The 13,592-nt window shown below is 36.3% G+C and overlaps 1 protein-coding gene across 16 annotated transcripts in view; it reads right to left on the bottom strand.

The window, feature by feature from the left end:
- Window positions 1–13,592, bottom strand: part of LOC132382929 (activating transcription factor 7-interacting protein 1-like) — a 154,910-nt gene that overhangs the window by 128,412 nt on the left and 12,906 nt on the right. Inside the window, exon 1 of one of the 16 annotated variants that reach the window (XM_059953519.1) lies at window positions 13,432–13,450. The exons of the other annotated variants lie outside the window; for them this stretch is intronic. The gene's annotated coding sequence lies outside the window, so the exon portion shown is untranslated. Of the gene's footprint in view, window positions 1–13,431; window positions 13,451–13,592 lie in introns of those variants that run through there. 16 annotated transcript variants of the gene reach the window in all.

Raw genomic sequence — 13,592 nt, 5'->3', positions numbered from 1 at the left:
AGATAATTAAGCTTCTTTACCTGTATAGATTGTGAATAGTAAGGTTTGAAACAGGCTCAGCAAACCACTTTCACTTTTAAAGTGAAAATTCTTTCCCCTTTCCCAGTCACAGTATCCACGTACATAGACAAAAATCTAGTATCAGGATAGACTGAGCTCTGTAACTTCCAACAATTTAAATGGACTGCTTTAAAAAAATCCTGTAAAATTTCACGTTTTATATTATCCCACACAATCTTCCATTTGCTAGATGTTTGCCCACTTATTTAACCTATCCATATCTTTTTGTAGCCCCAAATATCATCTTCACTAATTTCTTACCTACCTGCGTCATTTGCAAATTTAATCATCAGATTCACCCAATAAATCACAAGATATGTGAACGTGTTAAATATGCCTGTGACACGGTTCATTATATCTTGGCAAACAGAAAATTCTATTTATTGAATCTGCTATCAGTTTAGAAAGTTAGTGCTCCAAAATGTCTTTATATATGCAGAACTGATGCATCATGACTGCATTAAACTAGCAAGGAAAATGCTCATTCAAGAAACAGTTGGCAATGCATATCAAATTAGTCAAGTCTAAGAAATTAATTAGTGTGCAACTGATCAAGGAATTTAGCTCCACTCTTGGTATGCAAGCATGACTAGCATAAATTATTTTTACAATTATTATACTCCCAATTCTCTTCTATCCCCATTTCCCTCCAATACTTTCTCCAATTGCAAAATTTCTCAATGGTGTACAAATACACTCATTGACTGCCATCTATTAAACTGACTGGGTACATTGCCCAAATTGCATGTACTTTAGATTTTTGTTGATTAACTTCCAACATGGGACTTTATAGGGGTTTATAATGTAGACATTAGCCCCCACAATTACTGCCCACTTGTTTCACAGACTTTAATTTCATCACTTATACTACACAATACAATAATTAGGAGACCAAACCAACCACTAATGTTCTCAATTGCCTGATTTATTGTCCATTTCCAGTACTTTATTCTAGATTTCCAGCTATTGCACTTGATCTGACAATTCGTACATTGCTCTATTCGCATCTCCTTCAGACATATCATCTACAATCAGCAAATCTTCAACTCTCAGTCAGCACCATCAGCTTGTAGTGTTACGGATTCAAGCAACAATAAATATATGAGTGAGGCAGGGGTTTTTATAACAAATAACACGTTTATTAAACACTGAAAACAAACCCCCCCCAAAAGTAAACAAACCACTCACGTAACCAGAAATCAGCTGCTGTGCGGCAGCTTAAACAATTCTTAAAGCAATGAAGCTTAAACAGTTCTTCAAAGTAGTACTGCAAAAGTTCAAAATGCTTACAGTCCATTTAAGGGAGAGACTTTTTAAGACGATTTAAATTCTCTTTCACATCGTGTTGTTGCAATTCCCAGTTGAACTACTTTTCCCACGAAGAATTTTACGAAGAAGATATGTAACGGCTTAAAGGCACTGACCTTTCCTTTACAAAACTGTTCCCAATCCTTTCTGCTATTATTCATGGGATTAACACGAGAACAGTCAACGAATTCCTTCCGAATGAGGATCAAACAAGGTCGAACCTGTTTCACCGTCGAAATCGACTTCCCTCGATCTTTTAACTCCCGAACTCCGATCTTCACTCTCCACCGATTCTCAACTAGCAGTATTATAAAGAAACTGCTGGCAATGACCTTTTAAACTTTAGGCATTAGATAAAACTTCATCTTTCAACTAAACTGCATCATAACATTAAATCACGCAGTGGCACGAAGTCAACATGGCAAATCCAGCCACGAACTGCCCCTCCTCACAGGGAGGGGTCCTCCTTTTATACTCTGTAAAAAAAAACTGTCACATGACCTCTACTGGTGGGAAAATGACATCACTCCACCATCACAAGACCATTACCTCAAGTCCAGTATAGCTTCAACATCTGTCACGTGACAAGTACATCCCTGTCACGTCACAGGTACGTAACAGTAGCAGTCAATCCTCTCAGTATCCATCCTAAAATTCTTCACAATGCTTCATCTCCTCTGAAAATTGCTTGTTTTCTAACTTTGTCTCATCCCATTTAAAGGTCTTGGTTTGAATGTTAATGCTGTTGTTCTAGCCACATGCTGCCTGACCCAAGTATTTGCAACATGTCACTTTATTACCATAAAATAACTGCAATACAGCTAATCATTTCTAAAATATTCATCCTTTCCCTATACTGTAACTGAAGTGCCCAAATCCAGGCAACATCTTTGATCATTTTCTCTATTAATCATTTAATTAATTGAGCTAATTCTTCTAGCATTATCAAATTCAGTTCTGCAGGCATATAATATCCTCAGTGGCTAAGTAAGCTGATGCAAAAAGCAGCTAAACGATGCAGTCCAAAAGAAGACATACTTGACTTTCAATCCGGTACAACACAATTTAGTTGAGGGAGTAGCAATAAGGTAGTAAGGCTGCACCTGCTTCTAGATCACAATCAAGTTTCTGGTTTAGCTGAAAGGCGATCATTTTCATTTAGGAATAAAAGCTTCTTGGAATATGAGGCAAGATAAATGTGTGACCACCTTCCAGCAAGGTGAATCACAGTAAGTAGATTAGTGAGGCTCAAGAACCGAACACGGTTTCACTAACTTTGTCATTTCAATATTAACATTTGTGGCATTCTGAAGAAAAAGCCCATCTAGGTTTTCCACGTGGGAAATTATAATTTCCAATGCAGCTCTTCTCTGACCCCTCCTCAAATATCAAGTAGCCAAGAAAGCAGCATTTTCAGAGGCACTTGAGATTTATAAAATTATTTCTTGGGAGTTAAAGCTGTTATAGCAGAAGATGCAAGATCATTCTTCAATACTTTATAGAAATGAAAATTTCATATAGTATTGCAGGCAAGATTTTTAAACTTTGTTTTGTAATACAGTTAAAAGTCAAAGAGCTGGGTTCAAAAGCCAATTGAGACAACGATGAATTGCAGGAAACAATATTTTTACAATCACACTCCATTGCAAGATGCAGCCAGATCATTTGAGTAGCAGTGTGTGCACTGCAACTTTATTAAAATAAAATCAGAAGAAAAACAAAATCAAATGGAATATGAAATTACCAACATTAAGGAATAACATGGGTGGGGGGAGGGAAGGAGGAAGTCTCTGGAATCTACAACAATGATCAACCATTAAAAGTGAAATTATGTAACAATGAACATAGCTTTGAACATATGATAATAAAGAAATGGATAATAATGGTCATCAGATTTTTGATTTTAAGCATTTTATACACAAAACCTCTCTAAATTTATTTATACTACACATTACCTTTGAGACTAACTTCATCTTATTTTGATCATATGAATGTCTCGGGAGACCAGGACCAGTCATGCATTCATCCCACTTGTTACCTTTGTATTGATCAGTACAAAGTTTAATGTAATTAAAAACTTTTAAAATATCTGATCCATTCATTATCACTCCAGGTCCATGAATTAAACACAAGTGAAAAACTACTGGGGTTTTCCTATACATGTTTGATAGAGTACCAGAATATTCAATTACCACAGATGGCAGACATCTAATAATTAAAGACTAACCACTCTAGTAGAATTAATCTTTTGCTAATAAACATATTCATCCAAATAACTTAATAAGACACTGGTTAGAATACACTAGAGAATATTATGTGCAGCTCTCTTGGTCATGAATGCACTGGAGAAAGTAGAGGAAATAATTCACAAGGAGTTTGTATAAATTGGAGGGCTACAGTTTAGGGGAGATAGGATAAGCTGGGGCTCACTTTTTCTGGAGCACGAATCGTGACCTGACAAATATATACCAAATTATGACCACATTTGAGAGATACTTAGATAGACAAGGCAGTGAAGAATACTGCCTTGAATACAGGCATGTGAGATTTCAGTAGATGTGCAAAAGAATCAGCACAAACATGCCCATCTGTTGAACGACTGAGCCTAAATAAAAAAAAACTTGTCTAGTAGTCAAAATAGGAGAATAAAGCACAAGTATTATTGAGAAAGACCAACTTTAATTTTAAAAAAATTAAGGTTTCCAGAGATTTGGCAATTTATTATTATTCACAAATATTTGTTCAAGATACAGAAGAATGAAAAATGCTCATAGATGTAAATGTACAAAAGGTAACTGACTTCTGCTTTTGTTTTGTTGGAATTGGATGGACTTCATGTTCTTCAATTCACTTTATTTATTTAGAGATACTGCGCAGAATAGGCTTTTCAAACTACTGTGTCAACCAACAACTCCCAACTTAACTCTAGCTTAATCACAGGACAATTCACAATAACGAATTACCCTACTAACCGATCCATCTTTGGACTGTGGAGGAAACTGGAGGACTCTCAGAAAACTTGTGCATTCCAATGTGGACATATAGACTCCATACAGATAACGTCAGAATTGAACCCCAAACTCCAACGTCCCAAGCTGTAATAGCGTGGTGCTAACCTCTAAACTACAGTTTACATTTACCACCATCCTTTGTCAAAATGTGAATAGACTGTTTGGCTTTAAGATAGACATTAAAAAAAACATTTTTTTTTACTCCTATACTTCAAAAAAGAATAACCTCTGTGGTCTAGCAATGATTACACTTCCTGTTAAAACTATAAATACTTTTGAAAAATAAGCAAAGTACTGCAAATTACAACTGCTTTACCTCAAAACTGAAAAATCAGTACTTAAAAAGGATAATTGTATAAAAAGAATGTTCTTTCTGAAATCACTGCAAATACTGCTGCGCAGAGTATCTGAACATGCACACTGCACTAGTCATCTCTCCTCACTTGCTCAGACTTGACTAGTTTTAGCACTATGTAATACGTAAAAAAGCATGACAAATACAAGAGACGTTAATCAGTATCCGATTGTTGAGCAATGCCTAATTGATCATGTACCCACAGACTCTGCTCAGTTCCGCAGCATGTGCTGCAACTCCAGTTGCCATCTCTCACGCCCAGCTCAGCTGCACTTCTGCTGCCCCAGGCATTAGTTCCCTTCGTCTCCAGGAGACGGCTGACAGTTGCTAAGCAACCAGGCTGATAATTAGCTCAAAGCAGGCTAAACAACTGGGCAGAATGCCAGTAGTGAACAACAGAAGAGAATAAAAACACTTCTCCAAATCTACTGGCAGCATAAGTGAACCAACGTCAGTGCCCTCTCCCAAGCCGACATCTCCTGCATTGAGATTCTAATCGACTCCCAAGAGCAAACCATGCAGTTCATATGCCCGACACCAGACTTGCAAAATAAATTTGCCAACTCCACTACAACAAACAAAAACAATGATCTTCTCTGAGAGAGTGTAACTAGCACAGAGATTTAAGGGAATCACAAATCTATGATAATTGAGAATGGTAAATGAGTATGGCACTGAGAATAGAGTCCATTCCATAGAAATACACAGAAGCCAAGTCTAAATGATGAAATGCACCATCTCTCCAATGATCCACTTTTACTCCCCCGCTTGTCTTGTGACAGTCTACAGTCCCACAATGGCTTGTCAGCCACCCAAGAACAAATGATTCTCAAATGATTCCCAGAGAAGCAAAAAAGAACAGCAAACTTGAAATATGAGCAACTACTGTTTAAAGAGACCTCACTGGAAATAAAGGAAAGATTCACTACCCCTTAGGATAAAATGATCCCTAGCTTATGTCCAAAAAGGCCTATTGCTTATTTGCAGACAGATTAACATCAATCTCTATCCATCTTGATAGATGTGGCAATCTTTGAAAGTACTATCACAACATAGTCATTATTGCAATCTTACTTGCTTATCCAATTTGAATATGGAGGACCAGGAAAATAACTTAAGCAAAGATATTGCATTGTTTGTGATATAATAAATCAGTAACTACTACTAGTTTTACATAACAAAAACTGGAAAACAGTTTATTGGGTTTCTGTCTAATCATCAGTGCAAGTTCCTACCATCTTCAAACCAAGAATGGTTTTATATGTTTTTATAGAGAATATCATACAAATGAGAATACAAGTTTAGAAAAAGTGAGCAATATTAAATATTTTACAAAATTAATGATAATGTTGATTGGATTCTAGATCTCCAGATTATTAACCATCATCCAATGCACACTTCTTAGTATATTTCTAGTCTATACTCGATCTGCTTCAAGCAGTAAAGGTTAAGTAGGTACCCATTTTGCTACACATCGCCCATGTCCAGAGTAGTGCAACCCGTATCAGTGATTCACAATATTGGAAGATCATCAGTTCAATGCAGAGATGCAACTGATCAGCAGAATACCTTCCAGTATTAGTAAACAGAAAAAAGTAAACATTGATACAACTGAAAAATAATGAAATTTACAATCAAACATCAGCTTTTTTGAACACTCAGCTAATATAACTAAAATACCCAGTCTTCAAAATAAGTCATACTAAACTAAGCTCTTTTCAGGTTAATGCGAAGACCATAACTGAGCACCTCGGTTTACATTCCTTCCCCCATTATTTCCTCTGCCTCAGAAATTGTAAACATAATACAAGAAAAGTCAAAAACAGTAAAATATCATTAAATCTCATAACATAAGGAAAACCAGACAGAGCAGTAGTTGTGGCTCAAAAAGGGAGAAGAGTGATATTCAATTTATTTCAATAAAGCAAAAGAAATTCAATACAACTGCTTAAAATTATCTACTTTATCTTATCACTTCAATTTTGTACACACTACAGCACCATAATCACAAGCCTAAAATAGTGAAATAACCTCCTTCTAATGCAAGCTTAAGACTTTAAAACTGCTTATTAATGTTTTGAACAAAATCTACTGATATTTAATTAAGAAAAATAAAGGCAACGCCTCACTATCAAAAGTAAACACAATCTAATAATTGCCTAAACATTTTTTTAGGTCACTCACTAGATCACTGCACTTCTTGTAAATTCCAGGCATCTCTTTCGACAGCTGGTTACATAGATTAATTGGAGAAAATGGTTAAGACAGTTTCTGCTCCTGATCACATACTATGATTATGACTGGAAAAATACAGATGTGGAATCAATATTTCCTATTTATTAGGCTGGGTCTATTTCCAGAGCAACTTTATACCTTAGGATTTTATATAAACTTGTTATACCTCTTCTGTAATTTATCTTTGAAGCTGGAGAATGCATTTTGAATTTCCGTATCCCAATCCCTGAAAATTGTATAAATTGCATTAAGAATATAGCATCCCAGATCACCATTCCCAGCCAAATGTTATCTTTCAGCAGAATGACATTTGACAAATACACAAATTCTTTCCATTAAGAATTATCAACTCTACTCCCTAAATATAATCCCAGTCAAATCAGCAAAAAAATAAGCAAAACACTGGGTCATAATTCAATGTGACCTAGTTGAAAAATGAAGTTGAATCTCTTGAGGGTGCTAATGTATACATCTTACACCAGGATCAAAATGAATCAGGATCATGTTTAATATTACTGGCATACATTGTGAAATTTGTTGTTTTGTGGCTGTAGAAACTGCAATACATAATAACTACAAAGTAATTTACATTAAGTAGATACATTAAAAAAATTAAGTAATGCAAAAAGAGAAAAAACGAGGTAGTGCTCAAGGGTCCAATGTCCATTCATAAATCTGACAGCAGAGGGGAAGCTGTTCCTGAATCATTGAGTGTGTGCCTTCAGGCTTCTCCCTGATGGTAGCAATGTGAAAAGGGCATGACCTGGGTGATGGGGTCCTTAATGATGGATGCTGCCTTTGGGTTATTGTCAGTGTTGATCTTCAGCGATCAATTCTGGTAAGCACAGGCTGAGGAAATCAACAATCCAGTTGCAGAGGGTGTTACAGAGGCTCAGGTTTTGGAGCTTGTTGATTAAAAATGAGGGCATGATTATGTTGAATGCTGAGCTGTATCAATAAACAGCGGTCTGACACAGGTATTCCTATTGTCTAAATGACCCAAGACCAAGCTGTTAATTGCATAAGATGCAGACCTATTGTGCAATGGGCAAATTGCAGCAGGTCCCAGTCCTCGCTTAGACAGGACGTGATTCTGGCCAAGAGCAACCTCTCAAAGTACGTCATCGTAGTAGATGTGAGTGCAACTGGGCAGTAGTCATTGAGGCAGTTCACCCTATTATTCCTGGGTACTGGTATGATTGTTGCCCTTTTGAAACAGGTGAAAACCCCTAACTGCAGCACTGAGACTGAAGATGTCTTTCAACACAAAAGTTGGTTGGCACAGGTTTTCAGTGCCTTCTCAGTTATACCATCAGGCCCTGACGTCTCGTGAGGGTTCACCCTCTTGAAAAATATTTTGTCTCCGAGAAAGAGCTCACAGGGTCACCAGGTGCTGCAGGGATATAGTTTTATTCTCCATTTCAAGTAAACACATCTGGGAATGAGCATCACAGCCAGTCTTGAGGTTAGGTTTTGCTTTGTAGGAGATATGGCCTGCAAACCATGCCACAGCTGATATGCATCCGATTTCATTCCCAACTTCAAATTATCTCTTTGCTCTTAAGATAGCCTTCTGTGGGTTCTACCGGGACTCTTTCTATAGTTCTGGATCACAAGTCTTGAATACTACAGACCTAGCCCTCAGCAGATTACTAATCTCCTGGTACAGCCGTGGCCTTCGGTTTGGGTATATCTGGCACGTTCTTGAAGGCACACATTCATCCACACAGGTCTGGATGAAGTCCCTGTCAACTGTTGCAAATTCATTCAGATTTGAAGCTGAATCCCTAAATATTGTCCAGTCCACCAACTCAAAGCAGTCCTCTAAGTGCTCCTTCACCTCCTGACTATACCTTCTTGGTTCTCACCACTTGTGCCACGAGCTTTAGTCTCTGCCTATACACAAGGAGTAGAAGTACTGCTAGGTGATTGGACTTTCCAAAATACGACAGTATTTTGCACGGTATGCATTCTTTGTGGTGGTGTAACAGTGGTCAAGTGTGTTGGCTCCACGGGTGATACATTGGTGGTAGTTGTTCAGAGACTTCTTCAAGCTGAACTGACTGAAAATCCCAGCAATGATAAGGAAGGCATTTGGGTGTGTTGGTTCATGATTGTTGATCACAGTGCTCAGCTCTTCCACTTCCTGCATGACTTTGGCCTGAGACTACCAAGATGGTGGCAGGAAACTCCCTCAGTAGATAAAATTTGACTGCTAGATGTTCCAGGTCAGCTGAGCAGAATTGAGACAGAACCACCATAATGAGTTAATCATAAAGCATACTCCAGCTTCACTACCTTTAAAAGACTGAGATGTCCTGTTTTTGCAGAGAACAGTGAAACCATCAGAATATCCCTAGTTTGGTTTAGTTAATTGAATCTGTATATATAAACTAAGAATCATGCAAAAATAAACCTTACCACTATCAAGTTCTCAGTGAACATTATGTGTAGTGCAAGAATGATGAATATGTTCAATAGTTTGTATTGTTCCCCACTTATAAACACTACTGTACCACAGTGGCTAAAATAAATTTGAAATTTAAAACTTCAAAAACATACTATTTGTTTTGGTCTAATCAAGCAAGTTTCCCAAGAAATGAAAAACAAGCACAAAGTCTGAAGAAAATGTATTCCTTTTCCTCAGGTCTTAATATGACAAAGTACATAAACATGCCTGTTAGCCAATTAGTGAATACACTTAAGAAAAACACATATTGCATCTTAAATTTGTCAGAAGCTTGAAGAGTATGGCAAGAAATGCAAAATATGTAATCTTCTATAGTCAAAAGATCTGGCTAACTATGCAATTACAAAATTATTTACAGGAAACTCAGTTCTTTTAGGACATTGTTTGCAAGCCCTTCAAAAAATGTTCTCCAAACAACTCAAGTTTCTTATAATAAAATCATTACTGACAGCATTTTACTTGTCAATCTATTTGGATCTATTCCCTTTGCTAGTCAGTATAGAAACCTCATTACTCCAGTATACCCACACGTGAAATTCCAGTTGTATTGTGCATGTGTCTGGCTCATAAGATGATAATCTAGACCTTCGTTTCAGCTCTCCCTTATCCCTGGGCACACAGAATACAAAAGATAAAACACAATGATTTCCCTTTGCTGGACTTCATACACACCCTGAGCAAAAGTTATGAAAAATAACTGTACATGAACTATACTCATTAGACAATTTATAGCATAAACATACAACTAGAGGTTTTCTCACAAGACTCAATTGTTCAACAATCTTCAAAGCTTCTGGAGTCGAACAGGGAAGTCACTGGGTGAGTTGGCTTGAGAAAGTCAATTTATATTTATCAAAATTAAAGCATTTTACACTCACATGGGTAAAAATCAACACTAGCAACTTTAAATCTTAATTCAAACAAGATGTTAGGTGACTAAAATCTGTGCTTACACTCATCAAGTGAGATGAGTATAATAAATGAGATAATTGTTAATAAACACTTCAGCCAGAGGCAAATCTAGATGTGAAATTCTGCCTTATGGATGACAAATGCAATTGCAAAGAATGCGATTCCAGAAAACAGGTCATTGTAAAAAATTTAGTAATTTAGCATTTAAAATTTTAGCATTCCAAAAGTACATCTTAAAAAAAAAGCACAAATTCCAAACTCAGAATATCATACAGCCAATCATAACTAATGAAGTACTTGTATCCCACTTGACTGGTCAAAGGTGAGCTCTAGAAAATGTTACCAATTAACCAGTTTTCTGGGTTTATTTAAAATCTGATGCCAACATCGATTTTAATACTTGGAAGTGTTAACAGTTATAATATGTAATCTGCCTCTTAAGTGGATACTGGGGTTAGCTTTCAACAGTACCTGTACAAAAACCTAATTGTACATTGTCTTTTAACAATAACATCCAGTAAATGTTACAGCTTTAAGTAATATCTGACAGATTGCAAAATTATATTGTTATTATGGCATTTTAAATTGAAACATTCCATTAAGGTAAAAGCCTAAAGTAGATAAAAGAAAAGTTGAAGGATTGTATATCATTAATGCTGAAAAGATAATGACATTATTTTAAATTGGTATCACTAAACCAAAGTATTATTACATACCTGTGTTTTACCAAAAATCAAAAATACTATTGATTTGAAATCAATGGTGAATAAAAATAGAAATGTGATTGTTACTTTGAAATTTCACTTATTCATTACTTTGGACAGCTATCAAAATGCCAATAAATAGGAATCAAAAACACTTTTGTTGTGAAAAATGACAAAAGTAATATCCAACTTTAGCTCCTGATTAGTATTACAGAATATTGCAAGCACTGCATGTGCTTTCTGCAGAAGTTATTCAAATGATTGTGGATGGTGTCAACACGCACTGGAATACAAGATTTTGAGTCAACAATGAATTATCATTAAATGAAGACCTTACCACCTTAGCCAAATTTCCCAGTTTCTAAATAATAAAACCAAATGTACTCAAAGGTATTACAAATCATTCTAGAAGATTCTAAATAGAAATTGACATTTTTAAAAATGGTTTCTTAGTCTGTTTTGTTTTGGAATGGAGAATAAGGAAAGGAAAATTCATTAGCACCATACTTTTTAAAAATTGTGTTTGGCTATACTACAAAACATTGGAAAAACAGAAGGCATGTCAAAGGATTCCCTAAAATATTCAAATATAGAGAGGACAGTTACTAGCCAAAAAAATTTAGTCTATTTAAAAATACAAAAGCAACATTAAGCATTCATAGATGACCAGGCCTTTGTATTATGAATTCGAGCAGCGCATGATTGAAAAACACCACATAGGAAGACTCAAATGAGAAGATCCTGGAAGCTTGAGAGAGATTGCAGCTTTGAAGACTCTGTTGAGGATCTAGCACCAGCATAACCATCATGCAAGATGAAAAGTGAGTGTGTGGTCAACTGGCAAAGTTAGTTTAAGAAAATTACTAACTAAAATATTAATCAAACATTAAAAACTCATTAAAAAGCTATAATATTTAAATACAAGACTTTATTGGTAGCAACATATAATAAAAAGTTAAAACACAAGTCTAAGCTAAAACGTGTTAACTACATTAAGAATCAAATTTATTATCATCGGTATATAGTGTGAAATTTGTTGTGCAGCAGCAGTAAACTGCATTACATAACAATTACCATAAATTACAAGTGCATATAAAAAATTGAATTAAATTAGTGCAGAAAGAAGGGAAAAGATACAAGGTAGTGTTCATGTGTTCATCGTCCATCCTGATGGAATGAGCAATTTAATGGTGCAAGGAAAGAAGCTCTTCTTGAAACGATGTGTGTGTCTTCAAGCCTCCTGTACCACCTCCTTAATGGTAGCAATAAGAGGCATATCCTGGGTGACTTTCACCAGGCGCTTTCTTCCCATCACCCATCCCAACCCCTCCCTCTTCAGAATCCTATGATGGCTGCAAAACTATGGGAGAGTATCGTTCATCTATCCGTCATAAAATCAACAGTATTCTTGGTTCTGGAGCTGTCTAGATTTCAAAATTTGCAGAAAATTCCTTTTCAAAATAAACTACTACTGAACAGCCACTCTTGCACCATTCAACACAAAAAGAATACAGCTTTTCCTTGTCTGGTAATGATTGACTAAACCAGTAACTGCCGATCCCCTCACCAGCCTTACAAGTGGCCACAATTATTACTTACCAGAGAGAAATAATAAGACACTGATGTGCACCAGTTGAGAATGGGTTAAGTCCTGTGAATTCACATAAACACTCAACCACATTAAGCGGTCTTCACTTAATTTTAACAGCCATTTTCATAGTCCCAAATCCTAGAATTTTGATTAAGTAGGCGCTGAATCTCCATTTAGCAGCCATTTTGGTCCTTCAGAAGGATTCCAGTAGACTAAATTCAAAAGTTTTTCAAGAAACATCGCAAAAAAATTCATGATATACAATCAGCAGGACATAACTATGTTTAAATTTAATTTACGCTTAAAATTAGCAGAAAAACTCAAAAATCTGAAAAAAAAAACAGAAAAACATTGAAAACAACAGGAGAGAAAAGCTGTCTGATGTTGGTTAGACATAAAAAGCAATAAATATTTAATATTGCTTACCTGCTTATAAAAGTTGATATGTGATATTTGCACTTCCTTAAATAAACCACAGAAACTTGCTCAAGGCATTTTTGCATGAGGGGGAAACAGCCACAACAAATGTCAGCCATTTTGAGGTTGCCGAGACACAGCAGCTGAGGTTACTGTAGCTTCATCCTCACTTACACTGACTTCTCTACAGAGACTTACTAGAAAATGGTTTCCTACCCTGCATCATCTCCCTTCAATGATTCATTCACTTTAGCTTTGGTGTGGGTGTGAACGTTGGGGCGTGTGTGTATATATGTTACACAATATTCTTTGCCTGCTACAGTCAGATAGCTGCAAGCACACAACCACATAACAACAACAGGACTTACCAGCAGACAGCAAGCTCTGATTGTTGGGTGTGCAACTACAGCATAGCAGATGTGTCTAGAGGCGGCCCCACACTGACGTCAACTGCCTGTCAGTCACACTAGGCAATTAGCAAACAGGATTCTACAGTGCAAGTTTACTTGCTGCTTCCTGGCAATCCAGG

This window comes from Hypanus sabinus, chromosome 29, assembly GCF_030144855.1.
Source record: "Hypanus sabinus isolate sHypSab1 chromosome 29, sHypSab1.hap1, whole genome shotgun sequence".
NCBI lineage: Eukaryota > Metazoa > Chordata > Chondrichthyes > Myliobatiformes > Dasyatidae > Hypanus > Hypanus sabinus.
Note: the sequence above shows the minus strand (reverse complement) of the source record. Positions and strands in the feature narration are given on the sequence as shown.